Source organism: Anolis carolinensis, chromosome 4, assembly GCF_035594765.1.
Source record: "Anolis carolinensis isolate JA03-04 chromosome 4, rAnoCar3.1.pri, whole genome shotgun sequence".
NCBI lineage: Eukaryota > Metazoa > Chordata > Lepidosauria > Squamata > Dactyloidae > Anolis > Anolis carolinensis.
Window position 1 is genome coordinate 139994960 of NC_085844.1, and position 20814 is coordinate 140015773.

The 20814-nt window shown below is 40.6% G+C and overlaps 1 long non-coding RNA gene across 2 annotated transcripts; it reads left to right on the forward strand.

Annotated features, from left to right (window-relative positions):
- The first annotated feature begins 402 nt into the window (after positions 1–402).
- Positions 403–17483, forward strand: LOC103278628 (uncharacterized). Of its 2 annotated transcripts, none has more exons than XR_506210.3 (3): positions 403–1170; positions 13946–14059; positions 16430–17483. It is a non-coding gene; the product is annotated as an uncharacterized LOC103278628 (long non-coding RNA). The 2 variants fall into 2 exon arrangements; XR_506211.3 differs by having other exon boundaries at positions 13946–14026.
- Positions 17484–20814: the final 3331 nt, after the last annotated feature.

The window sequence follows — 20814 nt, forward strand, 5'->3', positions numbered from 1 at the left end:
CACATATTCCATCCTTCTAATATATGATGGCTCCCTGCACACACACACAAAACAGAAATCTCTGAGGCCCCTTCTACACTGCCATATAATCCAGAATATCAAGGCAGATAAACTGTTGCATTCTAGCCTTGGGACACCTTTTCACCCAACATCACACCAGCGTCCAGTAGTACTAACTATATCAGTTTATTAAGAAAAGCATGCACAAAGGGGGAAAAGGCATTTCCCAAAAGAGTAGTAGAAAAGGAACTTTTAAACAGCAGCAGTCTATATACAAAAGAGCAGTTGTCCAAAAATGCAATGTACATGAAATCAAGAGAGCCAAAATCACAGGTATAAATCACAGGAACTTTTTCCAAGGCAAACTCTTCTAGGAACATAGACAAATGCAGGAAACTTGAATCATGAACTTGAGAGCTTAGACAGGAACCTTGACCTTTAGGCAATGATGTCTCCTCTGAGAAATACCAATAAACACCACTTAATTTAAACTCAAGCCCAACCTAGAAGCCATCAAATCATGCCTCACACACCTGAATTTCAAGGACTTCCCACTAAGTCTCTCTGAATGCCTAATTAATCTATCTTTCATTCCCTTCATCTGGAGACCTATTCTGAAATCATGGGAAAAATCCCCATCAGCTGAAGGCCGATTCCCAAGAAAAAATGATCTTTTACTGGTTTCCCTTTCCCTTGTTACTATGGAACAAACATTGGAATCCAAAACATCCTCTGTCTGATCTTCAACTGCCTGCAATTCTCTCTGATCTAAGAACTGCACTTCTCCCTGATCACACACAGACTCCTCAGTTTGCTCAGTTTGAAACCCATCATCCCCCTTGTCCTCTGACAAATCCCTTGCCTCTTACTGAGCCCTGACATAAACCACATTACCCGCTTTGAACTGGATTATCTGAGTCTACACTACCATATAATCCAATTCAAAGCAGATAACCTGGATTTTATACAGCTGTGTAGAAGGGGCCTGAGACTGCCTCTGAAAACTCCCACCCCACAAACTTTTACTGGAGATAAATGTCTGGCACGGAGTCAAACTGCAATGCCTTTTGGCCCTAATTGCATCCACATGCTTTCATTCTCAAAGAACTTCAAATGTATGGTGAAACAGGATCGACCTTTGCATGAGCCACACCAATTCTCCTCAGCAAGGTTTGTTCTTCTATATATTTAGTAATTGTATTGGCCATGCTTTCCACCAGTTATGTCCCTGCAGTTGCAATAAGCTAAACATGCTTCAGCTTTTACAAAGTGCTTTTAATGAAGCTGTCTTCTGGGAGCTCGATCTATGTTCTTATTTCTTCCAGTCTAGAAGCAAGACTAATCTGTATTACAAGGCTTGGAGGAAAGGGAAGCACATACAAACAAGCGATCATACAGGGGAGATCAATGTAATTCCAGCATCTGGGTAATGCATTCCAACATCTGGTTAATGGAAACATATATCTGGGTAATACATACATATACTTCAAGCTTTTGTAGTTCTACCCATGTTTCTTATGAACAATTACCTAAATCTGTGATGCTGATACATACATTCCTGACCTAAAAATAACATTGTTCTTGCCATTGTTAAAGAGAATGGGTGTTAGTACTTTTTGGTAAGTCTTGCTTCTCCTTTCCCTCTCTCTTGAATCTGAAACAATATCCCTGCTAGACAAAATGATAACATGTTTGCTGATTTCCCCCCACTTTACTGTGGGCCTATGATAAATTGAGGGGAGAGGAGGGTAAAACTGGGGAATAGGGGAAGAAGAACGACAAAGTCATGGTATAGTTAAGAAGCGTGGGAGGCGTGGGATTAGTGAGGGGGGCGGGGCCACAGTTGGCCCCGCCCCCCACCCAGCGTGCCCTGGCCCCGCCTCCCACGCAGCGTGGGAGGCGGGGCCAGGGCACGCTGGGCGGGGGGGCGGGGCCAGAGTTGGCCCCGCCTCCCACGCTACTCCCGCTTGCCCGTCTGGCCTTTTCTAGCAGGCCAGAAAGCAGCGGAGGTCCCTCCAGGCCGCAATCGCGGCCTGGAGGGACCTCCGCTGCTTTCTGGCCTGCTAGGAAACGCCAGACGGGCGAGCGGGAGTAGCAGAGGCGGAGCCAGCTCTGACGCCGCTCCCCCCCCGCCCAGCGTGCCTTGGCCCCGCCTCCCACGCTGCGTGGGAGGCAGGGCCAAGGCACACTGGGCGGGGGGGGGGGGAGCGGCGTCAGAGCTGGCCCCGCCTCCCACGCTACTCCTGCTCGCCCGTCTGGCCTTTTCTAGCTGGCCAGACTGCAGCGGAGGTCCCTGTAGGCCGCGATTGCGGCCTGCAGGGACCTCCGCTGCATTCTGGCCAGCTAGAAAAGGCCAGACGGGCCAGGGCGCACTGGGCGGGAGGCGGGGCACCGTCAGGGCGGTGCCCCGCCTCCCGCCCAGCCTGACGGCGCCCCCCCGGGCCTGCGCCCGAGGCGGCGGCGTCAGGGGCCTCAATAGTGGGGCCGGCCCTGGTTAGAATACATGCTGCCGCTGCCTTTGTTTCTCATTCCCACTATCAGCCACCTTTATACTCTTCCAGAATGCATTCTCATATCAACTGAAACATTTTAACCACTTTGAAATCAATTCAGCCACAATATCTCTCCATTCTATAGAATCCTAGAATTTATAGTTTGAGGATACCCTTAGCATTTGCCATAGCTATGGAGTACATCTCTCTTTAGCAGAAAATTCTGTGTTCTTCACCAAACTAGAAAGCCCAGGATTCCATAGACTATTGCTGTGGCATTTAAAGTGGGATTGAATTGTTACAGTTGTGAAGGAAAGACACAATGCTGAGTTTACAATTGGCCTCTGCACATGAATCAACTGGAATGGTAACTGATTAATTTATGGATTGAGGGTTGCAAGGAAAGTGTACTAGGGAGTGGGGAGGGTTCATGCTAGGGGTGATGACTGGGGCAGGAGGGTGTCCCGTGATCTTTAATCCTCTGAGGCTCTTTCAAAGCAAAAGGATGTGATGTAGTCTTCCAGGCCCTTTTGCAAAGGAAGAAATAAGCATTCCTAGCTGTGCTTGGCATCTGTGCAGTTCCTCCTCCCTGTTCCTTTCTTTGCTTACTCAGTTCTGATTTCCTGCAGCGAAGTAGGATTAACAGCTTGTTAACAATTTGGGAACAGAAGGAGGGTGCCTGGCAAGTAATGTTAAAATGGTGCACAAGCAATTTTTTTTTGGAAAGTGGCTTTGTGTTTCCCATGTGCTGCACACACTTATGGTACTTTTTTTACATCACTGATGCCTCTAGTTAAATAGGTTTGGCAAGATTTTAAAAAGGAAAGAAAAACCAATCAAAACAATTTAGTATAGACAGCTATGGGATGCACATATGGCAGGGAGTCTTACCTCTTAGGGGAAAAGACTTGTTTTTTTAGCTTACATATAGGATGGCTTTTGCACAGACACTACCAGCCAGATATTGGATGTTGTTATCATGTGCCTTCAAATAATTTTTGACTTTGGCAAAACTAAAATGATCCTAGCACTGGGTTTTCCCCACAATCTTTGTTTAGAAGGAGGTCCCAATTGCTTTCCTCTGAACCTGAGAGTTTACCTTGTCCAAGGATGAACATGGATCCAAACCCATTGTCTCCCACAATCCTAGTCCAACAGCAAATTGCTACACTATACTGGCTCTCAGAAATGGAATAGATTAATTCTTTTGACTAATATCTTCCCAGTTGCAGAGGTTTCTTACTAATCAAAGTAATTGGCTAAGAGACTGCTAACATCTATATCTTCATATATTCTTCCACCAAAGAATGATGATCTTTATCTGACATATTTTTATGCATTTTCAATACATATACAAAGGATAAAAGAGATAAATTCTTCCACCATTCACAAGAATTTGTATTTACCAAAACCTGTTGCTAGGAAAAATTGAAAATATTGGGGCTTCTCACTATTAAGCTAAACACAAATAGCCCACTTATATACAAAAAAATGAATAAGTTCAGCAGATAGGTTAAATGTTAAACTTGCTATACTGTTCAAATTCACAATAATCACAAACAATATGATATAGGTTTTGAACAGTCTCTCTGAAATGGTAACAACGTTATGTATTCTTATGATGAGTTGAACATGAATCAGCTGCCCACGACCGGTTTTGGCCTGTCTTCAGGCCTTCTTCTGGTGGTCTGAAATTGTTACATACATCAATATACTCTTCAATTGTATACATTGAACATCATATAGTAAAACACATTTGAAGGCACTTACAAAGTTATACACTTGACACGTTCTCCTAAGAGATACAGGTTTTTATACATAGTGGGATCTAGGTCAAAGGATCAGAATGTGGCTGTTAACATTTGAAAGTTACATATACCAAAAATAAATGTTTTATCAATATATTTCACAAAATAGGAGTTTACTCATGGGATACTCTGCTGTGTGTTTGATTCTGATTGCAAGAATGAACAAGGTCTTGGAGTTTCCTCCATTTAAAGGGAGAAGATGTAAGTCAGATGTTAAGGAGACAGAGAAGCTAATTTAAGTTATAGGCATGGGAAATGTCGACACTAGATGGCGTTGTGAGTACCCTCAATGCACTCAAATAGGGATGTATAGTGTGATAGGGATAATTTGAAGACAACCATAACACTATATATAACAACTGTATGAATTTTGTTCATTTAAACCATGTGGATGTTCTGTCTGTAATCTGAAGATCCAATATGTTTCTCTTTGTAGGAGTTTGTTGTTGAAGTCCATGTATTTGGATTGTGTAACCACTTCTAATATATGGTATTTAAAAGATTCAGGGTCATACTGTAGATCATCAAAATGCTAATAAAGTTTTAACTCTCTGGAGTGATTTCTAATTTTACTCTTATGTTCAAGGATCCTAGATTTCACTTCTTGATGAGTTTGACCAACATATGTCAGATTACATTAACAAATAATCATGTAAATTACACCTTTAGTTGTGCAAGTCACAAAATGGGAGAATTTAGATTCAAATGATGGATGTTGGAGTGTAAAGATTTTTGTCTCCACCAATTGGTTACACACTGAACAATGATGGCACTGGTAGTTGTCAATCAAATTAGATTTGATAGTCTGAGTATTGTGGTTAAAATCTGAATGTACCAATATATCCCCAATGTTTTTGGTTCTTTTATATGCTATCAATGGGGGTCTTTCACATCCTGGGATGTCCCTTATCAGGTTCCAGTATTTCCTAACCATTCTAATGGCTAAATTGGACATATTTGTAAGAGTAAGTGGCCATATCAATCTTTCTACTCTTGGTCTAATTTTGTCCTCTAAGAGTTTAGATCTGGGAATACTGGCAACCTTTAGAAAAGATGATTGTATTATATGTTCTGGATATCCACGGTTTCTAAACTGATGTTTCGTCACCTCAGTCTGATGAGTGAAGTCCTGTTGGGTCAAGGAGTTACGTTTAATCCTGAGCATCTGTGAAAAGGGTAGATTATTTTTAATGCTCAATGATGGTAATTTTTAATGCCCAATGACGGTCATTTTCTTTTATAACTACGACATCCAGGAAAACCAAGGATGTGGAACTAATGTTCCCTGTAAATTTGATTTTGTGGTTAATGGTATTAATCCAGAATAATAATGTTACTGCTTCATGATGTGAGTTTACAATGATAAAGATGTCATGAATGAATCTACAGTATTTGATTATACTGTCAGCAACAGGGTTATTTGTGTGATTCAAAATTGTAGTTTTCCAAATTATCCATAACTAAATTTGCCATTGAAGGTGCGACAGGGCTGCCCATGGTCACTCCTTGTACTGGAAAATAATATTTTTGTTAAATTTAAAGAAATTTTGGTCAAATTTAAAGAAAAGGAGATCCAACAAAAAAAGTGGGAGGGTGGCAATTAGATCTCCTGTTCAGAGTTGACTCACATATAATTCGTGCCTCTTCTATCAGAATGCTAGTATACAATGAAGTTACATCTACAGACATCAGAACAGCATTTGTTGGAATCACCAAGGGTTCGTTGATATTAATGAAGTATTTGGTGTCTCTGACATAGGTTAGAGTCTGTTTTACAAAGGGTTGTAAATAATAGTCCACAAATTTGTCCATTGACTGCAGTAGAACTTACATCCAACTGGCATAGTTTTTAATTAAATCTTTCAGTTCCATAAAGCTGGATGTAATGGCATTTCTTGTGACAGAGTAGATGTATGTGCAAACCTATCTACATGCATTTCTGGATATGCCATTCATCATCATGATACTCACATTTAGAAAGGACAGTGGTCAAATCATGATCCAATACATGTTGAGCATCTCTTAAATCATCCACACGAGTGCCTGAAATGGCTGCCCTTTTGCTTTCTGATGGTTCAGTATACACAAGACTATTTGTAAAATATAGTGTAAAATTACCTTTTAATATGTATTAGGGGTATATGAAACATGAGTGAATTTTGATTTTATACCCAGGCTGCATCTCCAAGATATCCCATTATGTACATATATGAAAATAAAGATAATCAAAAATCTGTAAAAATCTCCAAATCCAAAAGCATTTTGTATAAAAGGACATTCAACGTATAATAAAAATTTGTTTCGTTTTTTACTTGAGGCCAGAATTCCACATGCATTTTTACATCTGTAGTAAAGTCAGTATGTATGCAACAGTGTCAGATCAAACCGAAAGCTTGTTAACAACATGATGAAAAGTGCAGAAGGAAGAAGAAGCCATGATGATTAAAAAAAAGTCCAGGACTGAACCATATACAATGCATATGTCTGTTCTGTATATCTAACTTTTTTTTATCAATGGCAGACCAAAATCATCGCTTAAAGTAAAGTCAAATGTCCATTTTTCAGATTTAATTAAGACAGCATTTTGATGAAGGCTAAGCTAACATAAACAAGTTAGGGGAAGGGGGATATGAAAAATGAACTGAATGCAAAACCTGGAATGAGTTTGTATGCCTGAATTGCATGACTGGAGCAGAAAATGATATGAGCCCCGACATTCACTTACAAGAGAGTTTTGTTGTGTAAAAATGTAAAGGGGGTGGGGAATTGAAACTATGTGACAAACTCTCATGAAAAATGAACTTTTAGAAGTTGAGATTCCCTGGAGTCATCATTTTCAAAATCTCTGCCTCCAAGAGTCCCTTACTCCAAGGAACTTCAGCTCCATCTACACTGTCATATAATGAAGTTTGAACTGCATTATAATGGTCAGTGTCAACTAATATAATGTAGATTGAGCTGTATTTAACTGGAGTATATGATTCTACACTGCCATATAATCCAGTTCAATGCAAATAATCTGCATTCTGAAACTGGATTATATGGCAGTGTAGATGATGGGATTTTCTGTTGCAAAGGATATGTTGCTCAAACTAGAAATGTTTGTAGCTCAGTGTTCTAACTTGAGGGGAAAAACACGACAATCTAGCTCTGCATAATATATTGGACCTCTTCCAGAATAATGTAGAGATAAATAAGAAATAATTTCTCTTTTTAAAAATTACATTTTATCAAAATCCACACGTTATATTTGGGATTAAGCTTATTTTTTAAAACAAAATGTGGGACAAAACTGAACAATTGATGCCTTCCATGCCGTAGGTTTGAGTGTTTAACATTTAAAAGATAACTGCTTAAGTCCCTGAATATTCCTCTCTCCCTTCCCAAATGTTTGTTTGTTTACTTTTGAAAATACATAATGGTATGGTGGGAGAAGGGTAAAAAAAGGAGAAATAAAAGATGTTAAGGAGTCTCAGTGACATGCCATATTGAGGAAGCATCAAGCTTGTTTTCTGCTGTTCCAGAAACCTGGCCAGAGAGAAATGGATTCAAACTGCAGGAGAAGAGATTCCACCTAAATGCCAGGAAGAACTTGCTGATGATGAGAGCTGTTCAACAGTAGGATACTGTTGAACTGCTCTCAAAGTAAGGTAGTGTTTTTAAATAGAGGCCAGGTGGCCATTTGTTAGGAATTCATGGCAGGGAGTTGAATTGGGTGGCCCTTGAGTCTCTTCTCACCCTCTGATTCTAATAAGAATAAGATAATATCCATATAAGCACATTTTGCCCAAAATTCAGTTGGCTGGGCCACCAAGCTAGTGAAATGGGGAGATGCTATAGAGATTTGAGGGGAGACATGATGGCCATGTATAAATATGTGAGGGGAAGTCATAGGGAGGAGGGAGCAAGCTTGTTTTCTGCTGCCCTGGAGACTAGGACGCGGAACAATGGCTTTAAACTACAGGAAAGGAGATTCCACCTGAACATTAGGAATAATTTCCTAACTGTGAGAACGGTTCATCAGTGGAACTCTCTGCCATGTCATATGGTGGAGGCTCCTTCTTTGGAGGCTTTTAAAAAGGCTGGATGGCCATCTGTTGGGGGTGCTCTGAGTGCGATTTTCCTGCTTCTTGGCAGGGGGTTGGACTGGATGGCCCACGAGGTCTCTTCCAACTCTATGATTCTATTATGCTGCCTTTTCTGACCCTGTATAAGGAGGTATCTGGATCTTCCCTTTGTAAATAGTTCACTCATAAGCAGAACAGCTGTCATTCGGCACCAGCGAACAACTGTGCTCCTTACAAAAGTAAATATGATGTAGCCACCAGGAAAGTTTGCCTACATTACCAATCACACATTCATGGGAGTCCACACACTACCTAAATACATTGATAGAACTTTACACTTATGAAAATGTCATGCCACAAAATGCAACTGTCACATGCACATTCAAATGCAGGCATTGTAGCAGTGTCGGCCTTTGAATTCTTTGTCCTCCCAGTAAAAGGCAAATATTCTGCGAAATAGTCTCTTGGCTGCAGAAAAAAATGAAAATTTTTGTGCAGTTCCCAGGAAACATTCACACGTTGCAAATTCTCTGGGAAAGTTATTCTGTGAAAAAATGCAAGTCACTTTGCCGTGCAAACCCTACTTTTTAAACAGGGAAAACAGTGTTTTCTGCACACAATACATTTGAGCTGTGGATAGAATATACTGTTTATGTAAAACTTTTCTACACAAAAAATGTATTTTACATTAAAAAATACAATTTTGTGCAAAATAATTTCTTGAAGGTTTTAGCAAAATGTGAAGAATCCTCATGGCTGTACTATTTTTTCTTGCCCATCTCTTTGTGAACATTGGTAAACTGAGTATTCGGCATCTTAAGAGCTTATTTTGGGGTTTTGGGGAAGGATGGGTGCCCTCTCGAACCAAGTTTACTGTGTGGATTGGGCCTGGGAATCCAACCAGGGCCCACGCCTGGTAAGGGCCAGATATTACCTAAGATGTGGGTCTTACCAGATGTCTAATTAATTTGGAACAAAGCATGAAAAGCCTTTTTTGTTCCTAATTAATTCTGTTTTATCGGGGGTGTTGTTTGGACACCTCCGGTAAAAGTGTGACCGGCCCCAAATTTTTGGGCCTGTCTGGAAGGGCCCTTAGACCATGGTGCTGTGATCCTCAATGTATCTGGTTCTATAAGAACCGTTGCATATTATTCCTCTGCTAGATTATATGAGCTCAACCATTCACACTACAGAATTATAACACTATTGTTGACTTTAAGTGACACGGTTGCATCTTATGGAATGCTGGGATTGCCAGTTCCATTCTCAACTAGCGAGTTCTAGTGCCTCCTCAAACAACAATCACCAGGATTGTATAGGATGAGACCATGGCATTTAAATTGGAATAAAAATACTACATTTTATAGTATGAAAGTGCCTTATAGTATGGGAATATAATTTCGCAGTGTATGAGCATATGCAGGTATGAAATGTTTTTGGAAAAAACACATGTCATATCTTTGCCAGAGGACTCTCTCATTAAGGATGCCTCTGGTGGACTCCTTCAGTAAGGATGAGTGCAACCTCCCCAGGTCTGAGGCCACTGAAGCAATAATTGTATACAGACCCCTGGGACAGAGAGGAATTTAATCTAGATAGCATGGCTCCACAGCTGAATGAGAGGGCCTCCACCCAGTCCACAGAACCAATGCTGTATGAGGCATACATTTGACTTGAGGTCCAGTGAGGATGCAGGCAGACACATACCTTTCATTTCTGCATGTGCTGATCCTATAACAGTATCATTTCCCCCCAAAGCTAGGTGCCTTTTCAAAAGGTAACTTGTTTTTTGAAAAGAAGAATGAGAGTTGGAGAAGAAAAGAAAGAAAATGAGAAAAAGGAGAAAGAAACACACAATTTTCTTTTTTTGAGCCAAAAGTTATGGTTTATAAACTAAGATATGAAAAAATTAAATCCACCATCAAGAATTGACAACTCATCTTTTGGGACAAAAAGTAAGATAGAAAAAAACATCTCAAATAAATTTCCTAAATATGACATTAAAAAAGGTAAAGGTTTCCCCTGACGTTAAGTCCAGTCATGTCTGACTCTGGGGGTTGGTGCTCATCTCCATTTCTAAGTCAAAGAGCCGGCGTTGTCCGTAGACACCTCCAAGGTCATGTGGTCGGCATGACTGCATGGAGCACCATTACCTTCCCGCCGGAGCGGTACCTATTGATCTACTCACATTGGCATCTTTTCGAACTGCTAGGTTGGCAGGAGCTGGAACTAACAGCGGCCGCTCCCGCCGCTCCCGTGGTTTGACATTAAATCTTGAGAAATGCTTTGGGGAGTTATATAAAGAAATACCACAAATAACATAACATATTCCTGGCAAGCTATTAATCTTGATTATATTAACCTTATTCCAAATGCTTAAGGGATGTTTGTCTCTCTAAATTAAGAGAGATTTCTTCCAACAATGTGCTCAAATTCAGCTGTAATATTTGAAGAATATGCATGAGGACCAATATGCCAAGATATGCTATGACACCTGAACATCAACAGCATTGTCAGTGAACAAATAAATTTGGCAATGTGTTGTTGAAGGCATTCATGGCCAGAATCACTGGGTTGCTGTGAGTTTTCCAGGCTGTATGGCCATGTTCCAGAAGCATTCCCTCCTAATGTTTTACCCACATCTATGGCAGGCATCCTCAGAGGTTGTGAGGTCTGTTGGAAACTAGGCAAGTGGGGTTTATCTATGTCTGGATTGCCCAGCGTGGGAGAAAGAACTCTTGTCTGTTTGAAGCAAGTGTGAATGTTGCAATTGGCCAGCTTAGTTAGCATTTATGGCCTTGCAGTTTCAAAGCCTGGCTGCTTTCTGCCTGAAGAAATCCTTTGTTGAGAGGTATTTGCTGGCCCAGATTGTTTTTTGTCTGGAATTCCCCTGTTTTCTGAATGTTGTTCTTTATTTACTGTCCTGATTTTAGAGTTTTTGTTTTTTTTTTAAAAAAAAATACTGGTAGCACAGATTTTGTTCATTTTCATGGCTTGGCAACTTTATGGCTTCTAGAGATACCATCCCGTGTTAATTCTGAATTAGCATTACTACCTTGCTGAACCCCTAATTTTAAATACCTTTAGGACAGGCAGGCTCAATAAACTCTTTTCTCAGCTGAGAAGAGCTGTAGTACTAGTTAGTGAATCTGAGTAGGGTGGTTGCAGGCAAATTTCATTTCCATGTGGTTTCGAAAAATTCAGCAGAATTCATAAATCACATATTGGGGATGGAAAGAACTTGTGGTTAAGATGTTTAAGAGGAAATGAAATGGCTGGATTTTTCTGTGAAGGAAGTGACTTTGCCATAGAACTTAGTATCAGGAATCCTTCATTCCAAAAATCGAGGGCATGCAGAATGTGGTGTTTTGCCGTTAACCTCTTGCTATGGTCAAACCAGCATCAGTATTTTACTATTGCTGTCTGAAGACCCTTCTACACTGCCATATAATCTAGATGATCAAAGCAGATAATCCGCATTATCTGCATTGAACTGGATTATATGAATCTACAGTGACATATAATCCAGTTCAAAGTAGATAATCTAGATTTTATATGGCAGTGTAGAAGAGGCCCCAAAGCAGTGGTTCTCAGCTTGTGGGTCCCTAGATGTCTTGGCCTTCAACACCCAGAAATCCCAACAGCTGGTAAACTGGCTGGGATTTCTGGGGGTTGTAGGCCAAAACACCTGGGGAACCACAGATTGAGAACCATTGCCCTAGAGGCTCAGGAAAAGCATTAGAATGCATTCCAGTTGCACAGACCCATTTCTTGAAGGGTCCATGGGGTAGGTCCAGGATCCCACTCAGCAGAATGGAGAGGACAAATCCCAAGTACAGTATAGATAGATTGAAGTGGTACATACACCAGTCTTGAAAGAGACAGCTCCACTCCATTAGATCATTAGATCTTGCATAATATAAGTGAACCACGGCTGCTCCCCATCACTGCCCACTTTCTAGTGGCTTGAGGTGGGGTGGTAGTGGTGCAATCTTGGAGAAAGTTTTCTAGTAATGAATATAGCATTTGCACAGTGTAATCTGGATTGGAGTTTGCCCTGTAGCCTACATGAAGTAGACATGTTCCTTAGAACACAGGAGTTATGTGGAAGTCTCAAATATAATAAAGGAGTTTCTTTTCAGAAGTCAATGAAGAAATAGGCAGTGCTTGAAAGATTTTGTCTTAAAACACGATCCAGTCAAAATGTAATCTTTTGAAGTTATTTTCATATGTCAAATTCAAATAAACAGATTTGTAAAATTCCAACTCTAGGTTTCCATGCAAACAGTAACAGCTATCACCATGTTTTTCTACTTAACCTTAACAAAACCTTAACAAAACAACAAGATAAATAAGCACTTTAATTTCCTCCATGCCTTTTAAGCACCCTGTTTAAAAGTGTGCACTGCATTTCCTTAATTTAGAAGGCATGTCCTACATTTGCCCTACAATATATATCGGGTTTCTGTCCTTTTCTAACATTTCATTTTTCAACCGGTATATTTTTCCAGTCCTAAACTTCTGCTTTTTTAAAGTCCTACCTAGAAAATTTTCAGTTACATCATTTGCACAAATATGTTGTTGTTAACATTGAAAAACCTCTCTGCTTGCAGTTGTATATTTTATTTGGCTAAAAAAGGTGCCTGTGTCTAATACATCACATGGCCCTTTGGTGATACTATTTAAGCTAGGAATTCCAAAACTCACAAATACCGAATAGCCAAATGTTCCAAAGCTCTCCTCGTACACTAAACATGCAATATATCTCCTCCTTCTCCAAACAGAAATAGATTTCTCTCTGATTGGTTTGATAAATTTGACCCAAGATTTCCATTTGGAGTTATTGGAGTTCCTACTGTTTTTCTGTGTGTTGGTGGGCCAAGCCCTAATCGCCCACATCTCCCAGGGAGGCCATAAATTATGGCCATGAGATGGAGCTTTGTATTCCTTCTGCTCAGAAGAAGGCAAATCTGCAGCCGCGTTATTTTGACAGCCCTGAATTTAATTCATTGTTTTATGACAGATGGGAAAAGCGTACATGCTCATAGTACTGATTTATGATCATTTGGGTCTGGAGGATTCTATAATTTGCAAGTAATGTGAAAACAGATGGATAGACAGACACTAAAGTGCAGGCTGACCTGGACATTCTCACTGCTCGCTCCAAATGGCATCCATATGGCCTCAAACCTCATTCAAGAAGATCTTCATTAGCAGACTTGGAGGTATTTTTCATAAAAACTCATTTATTATTGAGAGGATGTTACTTCAGTCTGATTTGTGAGACTTTAATTGATGTACCCAACATTTCCAAGACTTCTGGTAGCTGAAATACACTTCCTCTTTCAATTAAAGGGGACATTCTTTGTTTTTAGAACTCTAAATGGACAGACTACATGTTATATTCAAATGTACACAATTAATGCGGAATGGCTATTTTTTGTGTTTTGTCCAAGAGCTGCCAGTATATGTATTGGAAAGCAGTTCTGGGAATAGATAAGCATCACAGCAGAATTTATTTAATTTTTTCCTACACCTCCCTATTTTCCTAACCCCCCTTGCTTTCCTTCCCATTCAGATTTCCAGATTGTGCTTGGAAAGATCAACACCCATTGAAGAAAGTGCTGGGAAATCTCAAGCAGAAAGATAAATTCACAAGGTAGAAGCTGTAACAGTACTCACGTGCTAGTAGGTGAGAGATAGTAGTGGGTCTTTCAAGCAGAGTAGTCAAATTGGCAAGGCAGAAGCTGAGCAATAGCCAGTACTGAGACCTGCTCCCCTCTCCTGAAAGACACATATGGTCTACCCACAGAAATAGAAAGTTTAGTCATTTTTGGTCCATATAAATATATATTTTTTTTACAAAAAGCTGTGTACAACAAAATGCTTGGGATAATATAGCAATATTGGTTCACCTTAACTGCCATCTCTCCTTTCCATCGAATCCTAGGACCTGCATTTTAGGGCTCTTCCACACAGCCATATAACCCAGAATATCAAGGCAGATAATCCACAATATCCACTTTGAATTGGTTTATCCTAGTCCACACTGTCACATAATCCAGTTCAATGTGGATTTTATACAGCTATGTGATAGGAGCCTTACAAGCAGGTATTTAGAATTCTCAGACAGCATTCCAGTGCTCCATGAACCTACAAACACTAGGATTGCATGGCAGTTAAATTGGGATCATTATGCTACAATGGTGATGAAAGGATTCTAGGCTAAACCACTGTGGGTCCCATCCTCAAATGGGATCCCTTTAGCTCAATGTTGGAGTCTCAAAAAATGTGGCCACAGTTTTCTGAATATCACTTAGTGGCTGCTTTAGGCATTCACGTGAATATGTTTTGCAGTGTTGTTGTATGTCTTTCGGGCTGTGTGGCCATGTTCCAGAAGTATTCTCTCCTGATGTTTCACCCACATCTATGGCAGGCAACCTCAGAGATGTGGGCGAAACGTCAGGAAAGAATACTTCTGGAACATGGCCACACAGCCCGAAAGACATACAACAACCCTGTGATCCCGGCCATGAAAGCCTTCAACAACACATGTTTTGCAGTGTTTACAGTGGACTTTGCAGAAGATGCTTCAGCCTGTTTAGAAAACCTTGCAAATGCTGAATTATTATCAGTATATGTTTGATTTTATCTCTATTTTATACGCAGGGTCATGTAAACATTTCTTGGGCTGAAATTATTCTTGTATATGTTTAAATCAGCCACTTAGGGCCTCAACAAATGGGCCTATTCTACTGTCCTAGGACTCCTCCATCTTTTTTTTGAGGACGGAGCCCCACGCTGACCATCACACAATGCAATGTGACTTCTGGTGGAGGCCCTGTCCCTGACCAATGTAGAAGTGTCTTTGGATACTTCACCTCCAACACTGGAGCCTGCCTATGTTGTGACAGGTTGGGAGGGCGAAACTTCCCATGTGTGATGGGGAAGGCATCACTACAAGGGAACGATGCATGGGTGACAGATTCGCCCCATTGCCCCTTCTGTCTGGCGGTGAAGTGGGGCACTTCACTTGATCTTTGTGTTAAGGTTGTAGGTGATGTTCAGAAAACATTTACTGCTGCCAGGAGTCACTTGTCTAAAAGGTGAAGAAGCTGAGTGTAAAGGAGGAGAGCGAGACCTCGTCAGATGAGGTTTTCCCCCCATCCTAGCAAGCTGCTGAGATGGAGCCAGGACAGAGCCCATCAGAACCCATCATGTGGTGCAGGTCTACTTCTGGCGAAACTCTGTCCCAGCTTAATTTCAGCTCCATACTGGCAGTGTGCTTAGAGAAAGCCCTGAGGACATGGGTAGTCATAACCTCACTGAAGAAGCTGGGGACAGCTGGAAAATGTCATGGAATGGTAAGGGGACGAAGCTGGGTGCTGCCGCATGGTTTCCTCCACTGCCCCATGATTGTTCCTGTTGTCCCACGGTTTCCCCCACTGTCCTGGCTTTTCGAGCTCCATCTGATGAGGTTCTAAGATGAGAAGAAATGGCTGTAGGGTGGAGTATTGCAAGAAGAGCAAGGAATAAGATAAGAAAACAAAACAAATAGAATAAGAAAACATGCTATTCCTAGACTTCTATAAAATATCATTGATGTCACTATTTTTTTGCCATTTATGACTTATGATGACCTTAAGGTGACCCTGCCAAAGGGTTTTCTTAGCAAGATTTTTCAGAGGCATTTCTCAAGGGCAGAGAAAGTGTGGCATGCCCAAGGTCACCTAGTGAGTTTCTAAGGCCAAAGGGATTTGAACACAAGTCTCCAGAGAAGTAGTCCAATGCTCAAACCACTACAATAAATGAACTCCAAACTGGTAATTAGTGTATGTAGCAATGCAAATGGTGCTGACTCTAAGAAAAAAGAAGGAAAAAAAACAGCAAATAGTGGTGAGGTGGGGAGAGGGCCGAGTCTTACTCTTCTTTGAAAACACTCTCCTACTAAAACTGCTTTTCTTAAAACTCAAAGAAGCAGCTGCATGGATTGAAGGACTTTCATCTGTATGTGCTAGCTTGACCTTGACAGTGTGAAAATTTAAGATTTTTCCTCCTTCAGAATTTCCATGCTTGCATTGGACGGACCATTCAGCCTGTGCCTCCTGACTGAAAGCAGGCAAAGCTAGAACACTGACTCACAAAGAGATGAAATGAATGGAATATATGTGGGTTTTGTAAGACATTCTTAATTTTTCAAAGGAAAAGAAGTCAATCATAATATCTATAGTTTAAATTGCTATTTATATTTTTAAGAAGCTTGCTTCAATCACTGGCCCTTTTTGGGAGTGTTCATCTGTGTACCTCTTAAATAAAGTTAGCTGCTGGCAAAACAATCTGCCCTACCACTTTGTAAGAAATATGGAAGTTTGGTATATATTCCACTGCTGTTCACTATAATGATGCCCCCAAGTGAATGGTAAAAGATACAGTTGCTGTTGTTATCCTTTTTAATACCTCCAACTTAAATAAATGTTTTTCAGAACATTTGGAGGTGGAAGAGATGGAGATCACTCTAGTTCTCTCCTTTTTTTTTTTTTTTTTTGCTTTGCCTTAAAAGCACAGAGGAAACAAAGCAGCTCAATCTGAGGTGGACGAAACATCTGAGAAATGGGCACTAGAAATTCAGGACAGCCCTAACGTTGTTTATTTTTGTTCAAGTACTTATGGAAACCACAGATGTCAAGCAGCAGCATCCCTCTTTTTCCCTTCAACACAGAAATGATGAGTGCTTCTGCAAAAAAATAAAAAAAAAAAATAAATACCAAGGAAATATACATTCTATAGCAAAATCTCTGATTTCACCCATACACAACTTAGTGCACATTTAATTGATTAACTGGCGAAAACTCGTGTGATCAATCAACATGCTATTAGGGTCCCTGGACTTTTTGTTCCTGCTGAAAATATTCCCACGTCCTGAAGAAACGAGTCTCAATTAAAAAGATTTTCAACAATGTTTCTCGAAGAAGCCTTTGACTAATGATTAATTTCTCTTGGGCTCATCAGCAGCTCTTTCACAAACCTCTAGCATGTCATGAAACACTTTTGGGTAACTTCTGGTACAGTTGCTCTGAAGTACAAACTTCTAGATGTTCAGAATTAAGAACAATCAGAACTCATAGAATCATAGAATCATAGAATAGTAGAGTTGGAAGAGACCTCATGGGCCATCCAGTCCAACCCCCTGCCAAGAAGCAGGAAATCGCATTCAAAGCACCCCCGACAGATGGCCAAGCACTATTGCTAAAACGTGACTAATATTTTACTTTTCCAGTAGTTTGAATTGCTTAAAAATTCAAAAAACTCCCCAATTTTCCTCCAAGTGATTTAAATAAGATTTAAAAAATGTTTTAAGTTTTAACAAGAAAACATGTGTCATCAAAAAGGATAAAGAAAAAGGATACAATTAAACCAAACATAACACAAATACTAAAAATGAAGACACTACTTTAGTGTCTTGTCTAGACTCAAATAACATTTTGAAGCAAAGAATAAATATTACTCATTAGATCCAAAAGTTGCAAATTTGAGTGGCTGTTACATTGAGTTTCAATGTAATTTTGTTATCCTAAAAGTAACATGTTATACATAATTTCATTACTTCTGAAACATTAGTTTCAAACTCTGCCAAAGATCCTAATGTTTGAAGTTGGTGTGAAGAAGCAATGTCCGTATATTGTTTACCACCTAATACTTGCTAAATATCTTAGTTCTCTGTCAAAATATGATGGTGAGAAACATTAAGAATTTGAAAGATTACTATCTGTAAAGATATGCCATGCTTCAAGGTTGATTAGAACTCATTTCTCATCAGCAGCATTCCCTGATGTTAAAGGATGAAGATTTGCCCCTTCATAGAGGGAATTATGGAATCCTTCAGATATTATTTATTTATTACAATATTTATATCCCGCCCTTCTCACCCAACAGGGGACTCAGGGCGGCTTACAATAAAACACACACATAAAAACTGTACAATACACTATAAATCAGTTTAAAAAATTAACTTACATAAAACATTCATAAAACGCATTATAAAATACAGATAGGCGTGCTCAAGTTTAAAATTACTGGACCTCAATCCATAGATTTTTCCCCATTGACTATGCTGGCCAGGACGAATAGAAATTGCAGTCCAGTAACAGATGGAAGGCCTATCTCCACAGTATGAGATAATAGGTATTAGAGTTGTGTAACCTGGGTAAACTGGGAGCTGCTTCATGTCCTGGCTTTCTTTGGGAGCTTGATCCATTTTTGGGAGCCTCCTAAATACAGGAGGGCAGATTTTCACACTGGGGGTGCCGAAAGATCTGTTTTCTATTGGCCCATTATGGGCGGGTGGCTTCTCAGTCTCCCCTTCCCCTCATTTTAGGCATTTAAGCTGTTTGTTTCTACTTTAGAGGAAGGCACTGAGCTGCAGGCAGGTGTGTGTACTTTAAGGAGGCTTCTTACCTGTTTCTACTCTAGAAGAGAGGCGCCTGGCTGCAGGCAGGTCTGCACTTTAAGGAGGCTTCTTGTTGAAAGCTGTTTTTTTACTTTAGAGTAGAGGCGCTCGGCAGCAGGAGAGGTAGGCATGCATGCTCTCTCAGTCTCAATAACACAAGCACTGTGATGCCAAAGAGGGAAGGAGGACCCAAGATTGGCTCCCACTTGCTTTTGTGTCGGGTGGGTTTTCGTACTGGGAGGGCCCTTACCATTACATGCTCCTGAAGTACTGAAGGTACCAAAGGAAATGGAGGAAATGGATGAAACAAATTTTGCGCACAACCCTAATAGGTATAACATGCAAAAGCTCCTGGGAGAAGCTGGAAGATTTACCCAAACATTTCTTCTTCTCCAATGAGGAATCATCAAATCTTCTACACATATTTACATAGACACTTTATTTCAGAGCTAATCCAGGCTACTGTGGAGGCAGTAAGATGTCCTAATTGTCCCCTTCCTGTTCTCATCATAGCTATGGCCACCAGGTATAAATGGCTATGTCCACCACTCATTACCTAGAGTGAAGTCGTTGGGGGACCAGAATGACCCAGGAGAGAAAAGAGGGGAGAGGAGGAATTATCCTTCCTTTCCCACTCCCTTCTCCAATTGTCCTTGCACCCTCACTCATATCATTCTAGGCAACAAGTGATTAACACTAGGCATGTTGCTCTTGGTGGCTGCCACTATGACAAAAAAGGAAGGGGACAGTGAGTGCCATCCTGTGTCAACAACTCTTTATTGATTAGTCAACTTTGACCATATCAAAACATGTGAATCATACAAAACGTACACACTTACCCTTACATACATGTGTCCCTAGTGAATACAGGATGGCTATGTAAGCAATTATGGGCAGTTCTGTCTCAAAACTGACCCAACTACTTCCATGGTTTGCTTCAGAAGCTTGGTGAAAATTCAGAGCAGCTCATGACTTTTTAAAATGAAGTTCAAGGCTTCATTGAGCAGCCTTGGTCCATGTTAACCCCATCAAATCTGTACATCATGCAGTCACCACTGGTTCACACACACTTTCAGGATAAAGGGTCAGTGTAGATGTGTAGATCACTGTGTTAGAATGGTCAAAATGTTCTTCTCGTTATCAAAGGCACTTATTTTGAGTTCATGACCTGGATGGATGACCTTACTATGCAAACTTCCTTTCTCTGATGTAAACGACTCTCACACCCAACTGTTGTGCAGCTGCACTGCAACTTGCAATGCTCCAAGAGACTAGTGTTGCAAAGAAGCCACGGCTCACAGCATAACAATGCCAGCACTTGTTGATGACAGAGAGTGTAACCCATCAACCATAATCTTCAGGTGTTCCTGCTTCCTCAAAGCTTAGTTTGCAATCCTGAAGATGGTGAATTTCTCATCTGTAATACAGCATATTTTGGGTAGCACAGTTTTAATGAGATCAGGGAACAATAGACTTTTACAAAAGCTCTTCTCCTAGTAAAGATGAATACAGTGTTCCCTCAATTATCACGGGGGTTACGTTCCAGGACCACCTGCTATAAGTGAAAATCCGCAAAGTAGAGACTATATTTATTCTATGTGTGGAGGAGAGAAAACCACAGACCACTTACTACAATGCAGTCTGTAATTTATTTTAATAGTTACAATATACAGTACACCGGCAGAGAAGAAGAATGGAAGCTCAATAACCCTTTTTTATTTCCAGCCCTTCCCCCCCCCTTCCAAAGCCCTTTGCACAGCGCAAAAACCCAGGAAACAGCGAAAATACCGCAATAAATGTGTAGGTAAAGGCAAAGGTTTTCCCCTGATGTCAAGTCCAGTCGTGTCCGACTCTGGGGGTTGGTGCTCATCTCCATTTCTAAGCCGAAGAGCCGGTGTTGTCCATAGACTCCTCCAAGGTCATGTGGCCGGCATGACTGCATGGAACGCCGTTACCTTCCCGCCAGAGTGGTACCTATTGATCTACTCACATTGGCATGT